Here is a 14,944-nt window from a genome sequence, read left to right as displayed (position 1 = left end):
CCGTGTTCGGTTACACGCCAAGGCTGACATATAGAAACATCATTAAATGTATTTATATCCTGTTTATTTTCCCACACACCTTCATTAATAACACAGGCCATAGCCACGCCCAGACTCCTCCTCCCTCTCGTTAGTGGGTAAATCAACAGGCCCTATAATTAGAAGTTTGTAGAGGATGCGATTAACGATAATTAACTTTTAAATCTATATTTATTTTATGCTTCCCTGTGCTGTGACAGTCTGCTGACAGATCCTCATCCGGGCCGTGTATCTGTACAGGCTGCACGTTGCTAGGCATGCACATACACGGCAACAGCCTAAAGTCCTGTGCAGACAGTTCCCTGTGCCCCTGGGCTCGGGGCAGGATTGTACCGAAGTGCCACAAGGAATATAAGGGGACGCCGACTGGCAAGTGGCTCTCTGGCTGCTCAGAATGTTCTGCCTGGATGTTCTAGAAATATCCCCAAGGGCTCGTACTGATCAACATGTGTCTTTCTTCAACTTCAGCTTCTATTCTGTTATGTTGCTTCTTCTCTAGCAACTCTTTAGTTACTCTGTCCTTTATAGATATTCTACAGATACCTTATACTCTATAGATATTCTACAGATACTCTATGCTCTATAGATATTCTACAGATACTCTATGCTCTATAGATATTCTACAGATACCTTATACTCTATAGATATTCTACAGATACTCTATGCTCTATAGATATTCTACAGATACTCTATGCTCTATAGATATTCTACAGATACTCTATGCTCTATAGATATTCTACAGATACTTTATACTCTATAGATGTTCTACAGATACCTTATACTCTATAGATATTCTACAGATACTCTATACTCTATAGATATTCTACAGATACTCTGTACTCTATAGATATTCTACAGATACTCTATGCTCTATAGATATTCTACAGATACTCTGTACTCTATAGATATTCTACAGATACTCTGTACTCTATAGATATTCTACAGATACTCTATGCTCTATAGATATTCTACAGATACTCTGTACTCTATAGATATTCTACAGATACTCTATGCTCTATAGATATTCTACAGATACTCTATACTCTATAGATATTCTACAGATACTCTATGCTCTATAGATATTCTACAGATACTCTTTACTCTATAGATATTCTACAGATACTCTGTACTTTATAGATATTCTACAGATACTCTGTACTCTATAGATATTCTACAGATACTCTGTACTCTATAGATATTCTACAGATACTCTGTACTCTATAGATATTCTACAGATACTCTGTACTCTATAGATACTCTACAGATACTCTGTACTCTATAGATACTCTACAGATACTCTATAGATACTCTACAGATACTCTATAGATACTCTACAGATACTCTATAGATATTCTACAGATACTCTATAGACTGATATAGATAGATGTTATATAGATACTCTATACTCTCAATACTCTAAACACGCAATAGATATTCTATTGATACTCAACACTGTACATATACTCTATATTATATAGATATTCCATAGATACTCAGTAATCTATAGACATTCTATACTGAGTAAAATGTGAGTTTTTCCCCCATAAGAGTGCAGTTCTGCCTCCTTTGTCCAATGAGCTGCCATTTACCACCTCGGGGGTTATTTTCCCTTGATAAATCAGATGATACAGACATTTCTACCCGGCAGGTAACGGGGGGACAGAATATCTCCCGCCATATTAGATATCATTTACACGACCTCAAACCCAAGGTCAGGACTCATGAGTCGCTACATACAGTGCACGCCCCGGTGCCTTATGGGTAATGCAGATCCTTTGGCCCTTATCCAGTAGCCATTGATTAATACAGGGGAGCAACGTGAATGTATCCATGTCCCTGCGCCGGTAGCAACGCTCCGAGCCCACAAACTGATCTTGACGGTTTTGGGGGTACAAGATCATGATCTCGATGAACCCCAAAGTCTCTGGGTCCCCACAGCAGTTACATAGATACACAGAGAGAGACTGTGCGTGGCACCCAGAGATCTCCAACCTGCAGTGCCCAGAGGAGCCGGGAGTTGCCCGGAGGTGCCGGGAGTTGCCCAGGGATGCCGGGAGTTGCCCGGAGGTGCCGGGAGTTGCCCAGAGGTGCCGGGAGTTGCCCGGAGGTGCCGGGAGTTGCCCAGGGGTGCCGGGAGTTGCCCAGAGGTGCCGGGAGTTGCCCAGGGGTGCCGGGAGTTTCCCAGGGGTGCCGGTAGTTGCCCAGAGGTGCCGGGAGTTGCCCAGGTGTGCCGGGAGTTGCCCAGAGGTGCCGGGAGTTGCCCGGAGGTGCTGGGAGTTGCCCGGAGGTGCCGGGAGTTGCCCAGGTGTGCCGGGAGTTGCCCAGAGGTGCCGGGAGTTGCCCGGAGGTGCCAGGAGTTGCCCAGGGGTGCCGGGAGTTGCCCGGAGGTGCTGGGAGTTGCCCAGAGGTGCCGGGAGTTGCCCAGGGGTGCCGGGAGTTGCCCAGAGGTGCCGGGAGTTGCCGAGAGCGCAGGTCGTATAGTGAGTGAAGGGGAGACAGTCACAAAATGTGACAAAATGTGACTTTTACCCAAAGTGACTCCCCACAAGCTGTAGGGACCCACAGGCCGGGGCCCCCCTTACGCTGGGATTTGGGGGACAAACACCAGGAATGCACTTTGCTGCTAATGAGACTCCCTGGCGCAGGGATTTAATTCCCTGGAAACCGTAATTAAACAGCTTAAACCTTTATATTTAAATGGACATTAATTCCAAATATTTAATTAAACCGGAGCCTTTGGTGCACGAAAACAAAATGTCCGACGTCATCGACTTAACCCTGAAACCAGTTCCGTCTGATGTGGAACAACCCGGGGGGGGGGTTCCCTTTGATACCCCATAAATTCCAGGGTAAAATACTCCAGCTGTTTTCTATAATTCCCATCAGCCCCTGGCATCTGGGGCAAGTCTTGTGTCCTACATGCTCCTGGGGCAACTACCTCTCCAAGGGAGAATTGCCTGGAACTTCACGTTTGTATAGACAGTAGGGCAAGATGGAGACAGTAGGGCAAGATGGAGACAGTAGGGCAAGATGGAGACAGTAGGGCAAGATGGGGACAGTAGGGCAAGATGGAGACAGTAGGGCAAGATGGGGACAGTAGGGCAAGATGGAGACAGTAGGGCAAGATGGAGACAGTAGGGCAAGATGGGGACAGTAGGGCAAGATGGAGACAGTAGGGCAAGATGGGGACAGTAGGGCAAGATGGAGACAGTAGGGCAAGATGGGGGACAGTAGGGCAAGATGGAGACAGTAGGGCAAGATGGAGACAGTAGGGCAAGATGGCGACAGTAGGGCAAGATGGAGAAAGTAGGACAAGATGGAGACAGTAGGGCAAGATGGAGACAGTAGGGCAAGATGGAGACAGTAGGACAAGATGGAGGCAGTAGGGCAAGATGGAGACAGTAGGACAAGATGGAGACAGTAGGGCAAGATGGAGACAGTAGGGGCAAGATGGAGACAGTAGGGCAAGATGGAGACAGTAGGACAAGATGGAGACAGTAGGGCAAGATGGAGACAGTAGGACAAGATGGAGACAGTAGGGCAAGATGGAGACAGTAGGACAAGATGGAGACAGTAGCGCAAGATGGAGACAGTAGAGCAAGATGGAGACAATAGGACAAGATGGAGAAAGTAGGGCAAGATGGAGACAGTAGGGCAAGATGGAGAAAGTAGGGCAAGATGGAGACAGTAGGGCAAGATGGAGACAGTAGGGCAAGATGGGGACAGTAGGACAAGATGGAGACTGTAGGGCAAGATGGGGACAGTAGGACAAGATGGAGACAGTAGGGCAAGATGGAGACAGTAGGGCAAGATGGAGACAGTAGGGCAAGATGGAGACAGTAGGGCAAGATGGAGGCAGTAGGACAAGATGGAGACAGTAGGACAAGATGGAGACATTAGGGCAAGATGGAGACAGTAGGTCAAGATGGAGAGAGTAGGGCAAGATGGAGGCAGTGGGACAAGATGGAGACAGTTGGGCAAGATGGGGACAGTAGGGCAAGATGGAGACAGTAGGGCAAGATGGAGGCAGTAGGACAAGATGGAGACAGTAGGGCAAGATGGGGACAGTAGGGCAAGATGGAGACAGTAGGGCAAGATGGAGACAGTAGGACAAGATGGAGACAGTAGGGCAAGATGGGGACAGTAGGGCAAGATGGAGACAGTAGGTCAAGATGGAGACAGTAGGACAAGATAGAGACAGTAGGGCAAGATGGAGACAGTAGGGCAAGATGGAGACAGTAGGGCAAGATGGAGACAGTAGGGCAAAATGGAGACATTAGGGCAAGATGGAGACATTAGGGCAAGATGGAGACAGTAGGGCAAGATGGAGGCAGTAGGGCAAGATGGAGGCAGTAGGACAAGATAGAGACAGTAGGGCAAGATGGAGACAGTAGGACAAGATAGAGACAGTAGGGCAAGATGGAGACAGTAGGGCAAGATGGAGACAGTAGGACAAGATGGAGACATTAGGGCAAGATGGAGACAGTAGGGCAAGATGGAGACAGTAGGGCAAGATGGAGACAGTAGGGCAAGATGGAGGCAGTAGGACAAGATGGAGACATTAGGGCAAGATGGAGACAGTAGGGCAAGATGGAGACAGTAGGGCAAGATGGAGAGAGTAGGGCAAGATGGAGACAGTAGGACAAGATGGGGACAGTAGGGCAAGATGGGGACAGTAGGGCAAGATGGAGACAGTAGGGCAAGATGGAGACAGTAGGGCAAGATGGGGACAGTAGGGCAAGATGGAGACAGTAGGGCAAGATGGGGACAGTAGGGCAAGATGGAGACAGTAGGACAAGATGGAGACAGTAGGGCAAGATGGAGACATTAGGGCAAGATGGAGACAGTAGGTCAAGATGGAGAGAGTAGGGCAAGATGGAGACAGTAGGGCAAGATGGAGACAGTAGGGCAAGATGGGGACAGTAGGGCAAGATGGAGACTGTAGGGCAAGATGGGGACAGTAGGGCAAGATGGAGACTGTAGGGCAAGATGGAGACAGTAGGACAAGATGGAGACAGTAGGACAAGATGGAGACAGTAGGGCAAGATGGAGACAGTAGGGAAAGATGAGACAGTAGGACAAGATGGGGACAGTAGGGCAAGATGGAGACAGTAGGACAAGATGGGGACAGTAGGGCAAGATGGAGACAGTAGGGCAAGATGGAGACAGTAGGACAAGACGGAGACAGTAAGGCAAGATAGAGACAGTAGGGCAAGATGGGGACAGTAGGGCAAGATGGAGACAGTAGGGCAAGATGGAGACAGTAGGGCAAGATGGAGACAGTAGGGCAAGATGGAGACAGTAGCGCAAGATGGAGACAGTAGGACAAGATGGAGACAGTAGGGCAAGATGGAGACAGTAGGGAAAGATGAGACTGTAGGGCAAGATGGGGACAGTAGGGCAAGATGGAGACAGTAGGACAAGATGGGGACAGTAGGGCAAGATGGAGACAGTAGGGCAAGATGGAGACAGTAGGACAAGACGGAGACAGTAAGGCAAGATAGAGACAGTAGGGCAAGATGGGGACAGTAGGGCAAGATGGAGACAGTAGGGCAAGATGGAGACAGTAGGGCAAGATGGAGACAGTAGGGCAAGATGGAGACAGTAGGGCAAGATGGAGACAGTAGGAAAAGATGGAGACAGTAGGGCAAGATGGAGACAGTAGGGCAAGATGGAGACAGTAGGGCAAGATGGGGACAGTAGGGCAAGATGGAGACAGTAGGACAAGATGGAGACAGTAGGGCAAGATGGAGACAGTAGGGAAAGATGAGACTGTAGGGCAAGATGGGGACAGTAGGGCAAGATGGAGACAGTAGGACAAGATGGGGACAGTAGGGCAAGATGGAGACAGTAGGGCAAGATGGAGACAGTAGGACAAGACGGAGACAGTAAGGCAAGATAGAGACAGTAGGGCAAGATGGGGACAGTAGGGCAAGATGGAGACAGTAGGGAAAGATGAGACTGTAGGGCAAGATGGGGACAGTAGGGCAAGATGGAGACAGTAGGACAAGATGGGGACAGTAGGGCAAGATGGAGACAGTAGGGCAAGATGGAGACAGTAGGACAAGACGGAGACAGTAAGGCAAGATAGAGACAGTAGGGCAAGATGGGGACAGTAGGGCAAGATGGAGACAGTAGGGCAAGATGGAGACAGTAGGGCAAGATGGAGACAGTAGGGCAAGATGGAGACAGTAGGGCAAGATGGAGACAGCAGGAGAAGATGGAGACAGTAGGGCAAGATGGAGACAGTAGGGCAAGATGGAGACAGTAGGGCAAGATGGGGACAGTAGGACAAGATGGAGACAGTAGGGCAAGATGGGGACAGTAGGGCAAGATGGAGACAGTAGGGCAAGATGGAGACAGTAGGGCAAGATGGAGACAGTAGGGCAAGATGGAGGCAGTAGGACAAGATGGAGACATTAGGGCAAGATGGAGACAGTAGGGCAAGATGGAGACAGTAGGTCAAGATGGAGACAGTAGGGCAAGATGGAGACAGTAGGGCAAGACGGAGACAGTAGGACAAGACGGAGACAGTAAGGCAAGATAGAGACAGTAGGGCAAGATGGGGACAGTAGGGCAAGATGGAGACAGTAGGGCAAGATGGAGACAGTAGGACAAGATGGAGACAGTAGGGCAAGATGGGGACAGTAGGACAAGATGGGGACAGTAGGGCAAGATGGAGACAGTAGGGCAAGATGGAGACAGTAGGGCAAGATGGAGACAGTAGGGCAAGATGGAGACAGTAGGGCAAGATGGAGACAGTAGGACAAGATGGAGACAGTAGGGCAAGATGGGGACAGTAGGACAAGATGGGGACAGTAGGGCAAGATGGAGACAGTAGGGCAAGATGGAGACAGTAGGGCAAGATGGAGACAGTAGGACAAGATGGGGACAGTAGGGCAAGATGGAGACAGTAGGGCAAGATGGAGACAGTAGGGCAAGATGGAGACAGTAGGACAAGATGGAGACAGTAGGGCAAGATGGGGACAGTAGGACAAGATGGGGACAGTAGGGCAAGATGGAGACAGTAGGGCAAGATGGAGACAGTAGGGCAAGATGGAGACAGTAGGGCAAGATGGGGACAGTAGGGCAAGATGGGGACAGCCAAAGAAATACTGGGGCACCCCTTCCCACAAATGTGTAAGACAATATCTGGGTCCATAGTGCTGATTATTGGGGGGTCTGAACATGGAGTTGTAAGGGGCCCCAAGGTTTGTTATAGTAGCCCTTACCTGTAGTAAGTAAATATCTCTACACTATATAACATGGTATGAAAAAAGTAAAAAATGTTAATAAAGTCTTGGGTGGCTGCTGGGAGTTGTGGTTCTGCTGTATTGTACATACTTGGTTACTCAGGGTTACAGGTTGCTGAGAGGCTGCTGGGAGTGGGGGCGGGGCTATCAGGCTGATAAGGACTGTACACAGTATATTTGCCCAGGGGGCGGGGTCTCAGATAACTCCCAGCAGGCCCCGTTGCCAAGGTTAAAAACAGAAAGTGAAGATTAAATCTACGAAAACAAAAGTGATGTCACATTGGGGCCAAATAGCCCAGAAATGAGTCACCGGCCCGACTGGCACCTACACCCCAACCCGCCCGCCACTTTATGGCCCCGGGAACCGCGGTGTCAGCAGAACTTTCCCTTTAATGAAACCAGTCGGTCCTTTTGTTACTGACAGGGGAGTCCAACTCCCAGCGCCCAGGGCTCCTCCCCCCCATCCCATAATGATCAGTAGCCCCTGCCCCAGTGAGCTTACAATCTAAGGTCCCTTTCCCATTCCCATCAGCCCCTGCCCCAGTGAGCTTACAATCTAAGGTCCCTATCCCATTCCCATCAGTCCCTGCCCCAGTGAGCTTACAATCTAAGGTCCCTATCCCATTCCCATCAGCCCCTGCCCCAGTGAGCTTACAATCTAAGGTCCCTATCCCATTCCCATCAGCCCCTGCCCCAGTGAGCTTACAATCTAAGGTCCCTATCCCATTCCCATCAGCCCCTGCCCCAGTGAGCTTACAATCTAAGGTCCCTATCCCATTCCCATCAGTCCCTGCCCCAGTGAGCTTACAATCTAAGGTCCCTATCCCATTCCCATCAGCCCCTGCCCCAGTGAGCTTACAATCTAAGGTCCCTATCCCATTCCCATCAGCCCCTGCCCCAGTGAGCTTACAATCTAAGGTCCCTATCCCATTCCCATCAGCCCCTGCCCCCAGTGAGCTTACAATCTAAGGTCCCTATCCTATTCCCATCAGCCCCTGCCCCAGTGAGCTTACAATCTAAGGTCCCTATCCCATTCCCATCAGCCCCTGCCCCAGTGAGCTTACAATCTAAGGTCCCTATCCCATTCCCATCAGCCCCTGCCCCAGTGAGCTTACAATCTAAGGTCCCTATCCCATTCCCATCAGCCCCTGCCCCAGTGAGCTTACAATCTAAGGTCCCTATCCTATTCCCATCAGCCCCTGCCCCAGTGAGCTTACAATCTAAGGTCCCTATCCCATTCCCATCAGTCCCTGCCCCAGTGAGCTTACAATCTAAAGTCCCTATCCCATTCCCATCAGTCCCTGCCCCAGTGAGCTTACAATCTAAGGTCCCTATCCCATTCCCATCAGCCCCTGCCCCAGTGAGCTTACAATCTAAGGTCCCTATCACATTCCCATCAGTCCCTGCCCCAGTGAGCTTACAATCTAAGGTCCCTATCACATTCCCATCAGTCCCTGCCCCAGTGAGCTTACAATCTAAGGTCCCTATCACATTCCCATCAGCCCCTGCCCCAGTGAGCTTACAATCTAAGGTCCCTATCACATTCCCATCAGTCCCTGCCCCAGTGAGCTTACAATCTAAGGTCCCTATCACATTCCCATCAGCCCCTGCCCCAGTGAGCTTACAATCTAAGGTCCCTATCACATTCCCATCAGTCCCTGCCCCAGTGAGCTTACAATCTAAGGTCCCTATCACATTCCCATCAGTCCCTGCCCCAGTGAGTTTACAATCTAAGGTCCCTATCACATTCCCATCAGTCCCTGCCCCAGTGAGCTTACAATCTAAGGTCCCTATCCCATTCCCATCAGCCCCTGCCCCAGTGAGCTTACAATCTAAGGTCCCTATCCCATTCCCATCAGTAACTGCCCCAGTGAGCTTACAATCTAAGGTCCCTATCCCATTCCCATCAGCCCCTGCCCCAGTGAGCTTACAATCTAAGGTCCCTATCCCATTCCCATCAGCCCCTGCCCCAGTGAGCTTACAATCTAAGGTCCCTATCCCATTCCCATCAGTCTCTGCCCCAGTGAGCTTGCAATCTAAGGTCCCTATCCCATTCCCATCAGTCCCTGCCCCACTGAGCTTACAATCTAAGGTCCCTATCACATTCCCATCAGCCCCTGCCCCAGTGAGCTTACAATCTAAGGTCCCTATCCCATTCCCATCAGCCCCTGCCCCAGTGAGCTTACAATCTAAGGTCCCTATCCCATTCCCATCAGTAACTGCCCCAGTGAGCTTACAATCTAAGGTCCCTATCCCATTCCCATCAGCCCCTGCCCCAGTGAGCTTACAATCTAAGGTCCCTATCCCATTCCCATCAGCCCCTGCCCCAGTGAGCTTACAATCTAAGGTCCCTATCCCATTCCCATCAGTAACTGCCCCAGTGAACTTACAATCTAAGGTCCCTATCCTTATTTGTGCCCTGGGTACCCCTGGAACTATAGCGGGGTGACTGTTACCCCAATGTTTCTATATATCTGTAACCTTGTTATGGGCTAAGGGGGCCCAGCCTGAAGGCCAGTTAGGGGGGGATTTGGGGTGAGTGCTTATTTGTGCCCTGGGTACCCCTGGAACTATAGCGGGGTGACTGTTACCCCAATGTTTCTATATACTGTATCTAAACTAATAGGGACTGGGATCGGGTGTTGGGCCAAGTTGGGGGGTGCCTAGAGGTGCTTGGTACCTGTGACCCCCCGGCTGGCTGTACGGCCCGTATCAGTGGGGGGGGGGTCACATTCCATTACGGTGGGAGTTTGGGTCGGGGCTGAGTTCTCAGAATTCCGTTGCACCTTTCCCGGCTCTGACTCCCAGAGAAGATCCAGGAAATCACTGCAATCAGTTTCTATTACTAAACGTAAAATAATGAAGGGCAACTTAACTTACGAAAAAGTTATTTCATGGTATTGGGGTGCTCTGCCGCCCAATAAAGGACAGGAATTCCATGAGGGGCAATTTCAGGGGGTTTTCATGAAATAGATCACAGTGTCATTTGTATTAGGGCGACGCAGAGCCCCCCCAAAAAGGCCCTTTGGAAATATTATATTGTGTGACAATTCTTCTGCCGTGATGAGTAGAACTGCAGCTCCCAGCGCAGCGACAACTGACTGATCCATCTGGGAATGGGGGGTGTAGATTTCTCTACAGCCAAAAGCCCCCCATAGAAATGTTCTGACCTCACTTTAGGGGGTACAGATGCCAGGCATTTTTTGGGGGGGGCCGGGGGGTAGGACAAACAACACAACGAGGGGTTCAGATTGGGTCATTAGTTTGGAAGTCTTTGTTACCCTTTAATGGATAAAGAGCAGTTTAGCTGCTAACTTGCCCTTTAATCGGTTGTTTTCCATCCTTACTGGAGGGTGCGGGGGGTTGAGGACGCAATTGATTTCTGAGTCCTTGTAAAGTTTCCAGGCCGTGATTGGCCGGGGCCAGCTGCAAGGTTCCCAGTCAGTTTCCATACGGCCCCAATCCCGGGGCCCCGGGGTCCTTCAGAGTGAAGTGTCTGTCAAGGGCCAAGAACCTGGAAGGAACCCAAATCTCTGGTTTTTTTACTGTTACAGGAGGTTCTCTGGGGTATTTGTAGGAGGGGGGCTCTGAGCTTGGAGTTTTACCCCTTCTTAGACTACATTTCCCAGCATCCCCTGACAGCCTATAGCTTGAGCAGCACCTTTCAACAGGATGGGACTTGGCCACTTGGCTTCTTTGCCCCCCATAAAACTACGCCCACAGCCTTTAGGGCCCCCCCCCCCGTAACAGTACATGTATTAGGGTAGCAGTTATTTTGGGGTGACCCTTGGCCCTGCAGAATAGAAGAGGGGTTCAGTGGGACAAGGCACTAATTATGTATCTTTGGGCAGTGCTAATAAACACAGGGGTGCGGGGAGTTGCTCGTTTTGGGGTGCTGGGGAGTCAGAGGTTTATGAACTGCATCTCCCAGCATCCCGCTGACAGCCAGAGCTGCCTTTTATTTTTGGACAGTGAGAATACAAGTTACCCCTTGCCCAAAGAGCTTGCAGTCTAACATGGTAGTACTAATATCCCAAGCCCCCTATAGAGAATGGCAGTGCACTATGGGAAAGAGCCGCACCCGGGGGTCACAACAAAGCCCCTTTTATACCAAGGTCGTTACATGACTAACGAGGAACAAAGGGGATATTGGCCAATTAGCAACGGTTATTTCTACCAGTTTAACCCCTTCAACTCAGCTGACTCCTTGTGTTCCTTGCAACGTCCCTGGCAGATTTATTTCAGGGACCCCAGACCCCTGTATCCCTGCCCCCCCAACTCCCCCGCCGGGGTACAGGTCTGGGGGGGCTGATAACTCCATATGGGAAAATAATTATTGGAAAGTGAGAACTGGTTTTGCCTGTAAATCTAAACATTTCCATTTGAACAAGGTTGGAAACCCGCACACTTTGTTTTAGCAAATATAAGGCTTTACTTCCCCTTTAATTTGTCTTTATGATTCTTCCCCTCTGATAAGATGAGGGATATAAAGGTAAGTGCCTTCCCCAAGGGCTGTACATGATACATTGCAGGGAACTAAAGGTCGGAAGGGGAGGCCAGGGGGCCACTACACTTGCCCGGGCCGGGGCCACATTCCTCACTGGTCAGGCCTGAGGCTCCTACAAATCACTGGGATCTCACTAAGGAATTTGGTGCCTGGGGGCCACAGGGTGGAATTACTGTTACAACTGGATTTAAAGGGCAAGTCCGGCTTCCAAACCAAAATCTGTTAAACTCACAACCCAGAAACCCCTAATATCCCTATCACTGTAATGTGTTCCTTCAAAAGGTAGGAATAAATCCCATGTTATAGGCTGAAATACGGCTGCAAAACTGCTCTTCTCTTTCTGCAGCATTTGAGATTCTGGCAGGGGAGGTGGGACTAAAACACTGATGTTACAAATTGTGACATCATAATGCAGTATGGAACATTCTATAATCAACTGTCCTACTGTCCCCATCTTGTCCTACTGTCTCCATCTTGCCCTACTGTCTCCATCTTGCCCTACTTTCTCCATCTTGCCCTACTGTCTCCATCTTGCCCTACTGTCTCCATCTTGCCCTACTGTCTCCATCTTGCCCTACTGTCTCCATCTTGTCCTACTGTCTCCATCTTGCCCTACTGTCTCCATCTTGTCCTACTGTCTCCATCTTGTCCTACTGTCCCCATCTTGTCCTACTGTCTCCATCTTGCCCTACTGTCTCCATCTTGTCCTACTGTCTCCATCTTGCCCTACTGTCTCCATCTTGTCCTACTGTCTCCATCTTGCCCTACTGTCTCCATCTTGTCCTACTGTCTCCATCTTGCCCTACTGTCTCCATCTTGTCCTACTGTCTCCATCTTGCCCTACTGTCTCCATCTTGTCCCACTGTCTCCATCTTGCCCTACTGTCTCCATTTTGCCCTACTGCCTCCATCTTGCCCTACTGCCTCCATCTTGCCCTACTGCCTTTATCTCACACTGTTACATCTGCTTCCAACCACCCTTCCTACTGAAAATGCCTGCTCTGTGGAGCCCTTCTATGTTTAGTCAAAAAAACAAAGGACGGTGCAGGTATTGCACAATGAGCTGGACTGTGCTGCCCCTGGCAGGCTGCTGTAGGTACTGCAAGAGGAGTTGGACAGAGCAGAGGGGATGAGAGAAGGTTAAGCTGCCCATAAACTTAGTTTCATATGATTTTTGGACCGTCTGTGGGCTCAGAATTATCATCCTAATAATTTGTGTACCATGTTGATCGGACAGGTTAGAAAGTATCGGACGGATAATGATAAAAACTGCGCATCCCTGAGATCCCATCAACTATGGCACATAGGGATTCCCCTGTACTAAGCACAATTCAGCAGGAACAGCCCCCTAAGTTTGCCCATAGCCTGTACAGAGAGATACCATAAAACTATGGCACATAGGGATTCCCCTGTACTAAGCACAATTCAGCAGGAACAGCCCCCTAAGTTTGCCCATAGCCTGTACAGAGAGATACCATAAAACTATGGCACATAGGGATTCCCCTGTACTAAGCCCAATTCAGCAGGAACAGCCCCCTAAGTTTGCTCATAGCCTGTACAGAGAGATACCATAAGACAATTACAGGCTCTTGGCTAATTGCACGTATGACAGGGAAGGGCTGGGAGTTCTGGGCAGTAAATACATGAAAACACCACTGATTCATGTCGACTGTTACGAAAATTGTTTCACTCTGTTTCCAGCCAAAATCAACTTTCGCGAGTGTTACCTAAAGCCCCGAGTATCCGGCTGAGCGGGATCCAAACCAGGATTAGATGAACAATACGGCACTGAGTAAACAGATTATACACATACTGGAAAATACCAACCCAGATTCAAGGGCAAGTATACCTTACTTCTAATTACTGATTAGCTACTGTCTGCTCTCCCTTAATTAGACAGTACAGTATGGGGGTACAGCTTATTGTGTGCCCAGAACATTCCTTCTCTGTATATTTGTATTTATACATATGGGTAGGGGGTGCCATAGTGTTTCCCTTAGACAGTACAGTATGGGGGTACAGCTTATTGTGTGCCCAGAACATTCCCTCTCTGTATATTTGTATTTATACATATGGGTAGGGGGTGCCATAGTGTTTCCCTTAGACAGTACAGTATGGGGGTACAGCTTATTGTGTGCCCAGAACATTCCCTCTCTGTATATTTGTATTTATACATATGGGTAGGGGGTGCCATAGTGTTTCCCTTAGACAGTACAGTATGGGGGTACAGCTTATTGTGTGCCCAGAACATTCCCTCTCTGTATATTTGTATTTATACATATGGGTAGGGGGTGCCATAGTGTTTCCCTTAGACAGTACAGTATGGGGGTACAGCTTATTGTGTGCCCAGAACATTCCTTCTCTGTATATTTGTATTTATACATATGGGTAGGGGGTGCCATAGTGTTTCCCTTAGACAGTACAGTATGGGGGTACAGCTTATTGTGTGCCCAGAACATTCCTTCTCTGTATATTTGTATTTATACATATGGGTAGGGGGTGCCATAGTGTTTCCCTTAGACAGTACAGTATGGGGGTACAGCTTATTGTGTGCCCAGAACATTCCCTCTCTGTATATTTGTATTTATACATATGGGTAGGGGGTGCCATAGTGTTTCCCTTAGACAGTACAGTATGGGGTACAGCTTATTGTGTGCCCAGAACATTCCTTCTCTGTATATTTGTATTTATACATATGGGTAGGGGGTGCCATAGTGTTTCCCTTAGACAGTACAGTATGGGGGTACAGCTTATTGTGTGCCCAGAACATTCCTTCTCTGTATATTTGTATTTATACATATGGGTAGGGGGTGCCATAGTGTTTCCCTTAGACAGTACAGTATGAGGGTACAGCTTATTGTGTGCCCAGAACATTCCTTCTCTGTATATTTGTATTTATACATATGGGTAGGGGGTGCCATAGTGTTTCCCTTAGACAGTACAGTATGGGGGTACAGCTTATTGTGTGCCCAGAACATTCCTTCTCCGTATATTTGTATTTATACATATGGGTAGGGGGTGCCATAGTGTTTCCCTTAGACAGTACAGTATGGGGGTACAGCTTATTGTGTGCCCAGAACATTCCTTCTCCGTATATTTGTATTTATACATATGGGTAGGGGGTGCCATAGTGTTTCCCTTAGACA

Source organism: Xenopus tropicalis, chromosome 5, assembly GCF_000004195.4.
Source record: "Xenopus tropicalis strain Nigerian chromosome 5, UCB_Xtro_10.0, whole genome shotgun sequence".
NCBI lineage: Eukaryota > Metazoa > Chordata > Amphibia > Anura > Pipidae > Xenopus > Xenopus tropicalis.
Note: the sequence above shows the minus strand (reverse complement) of the source record.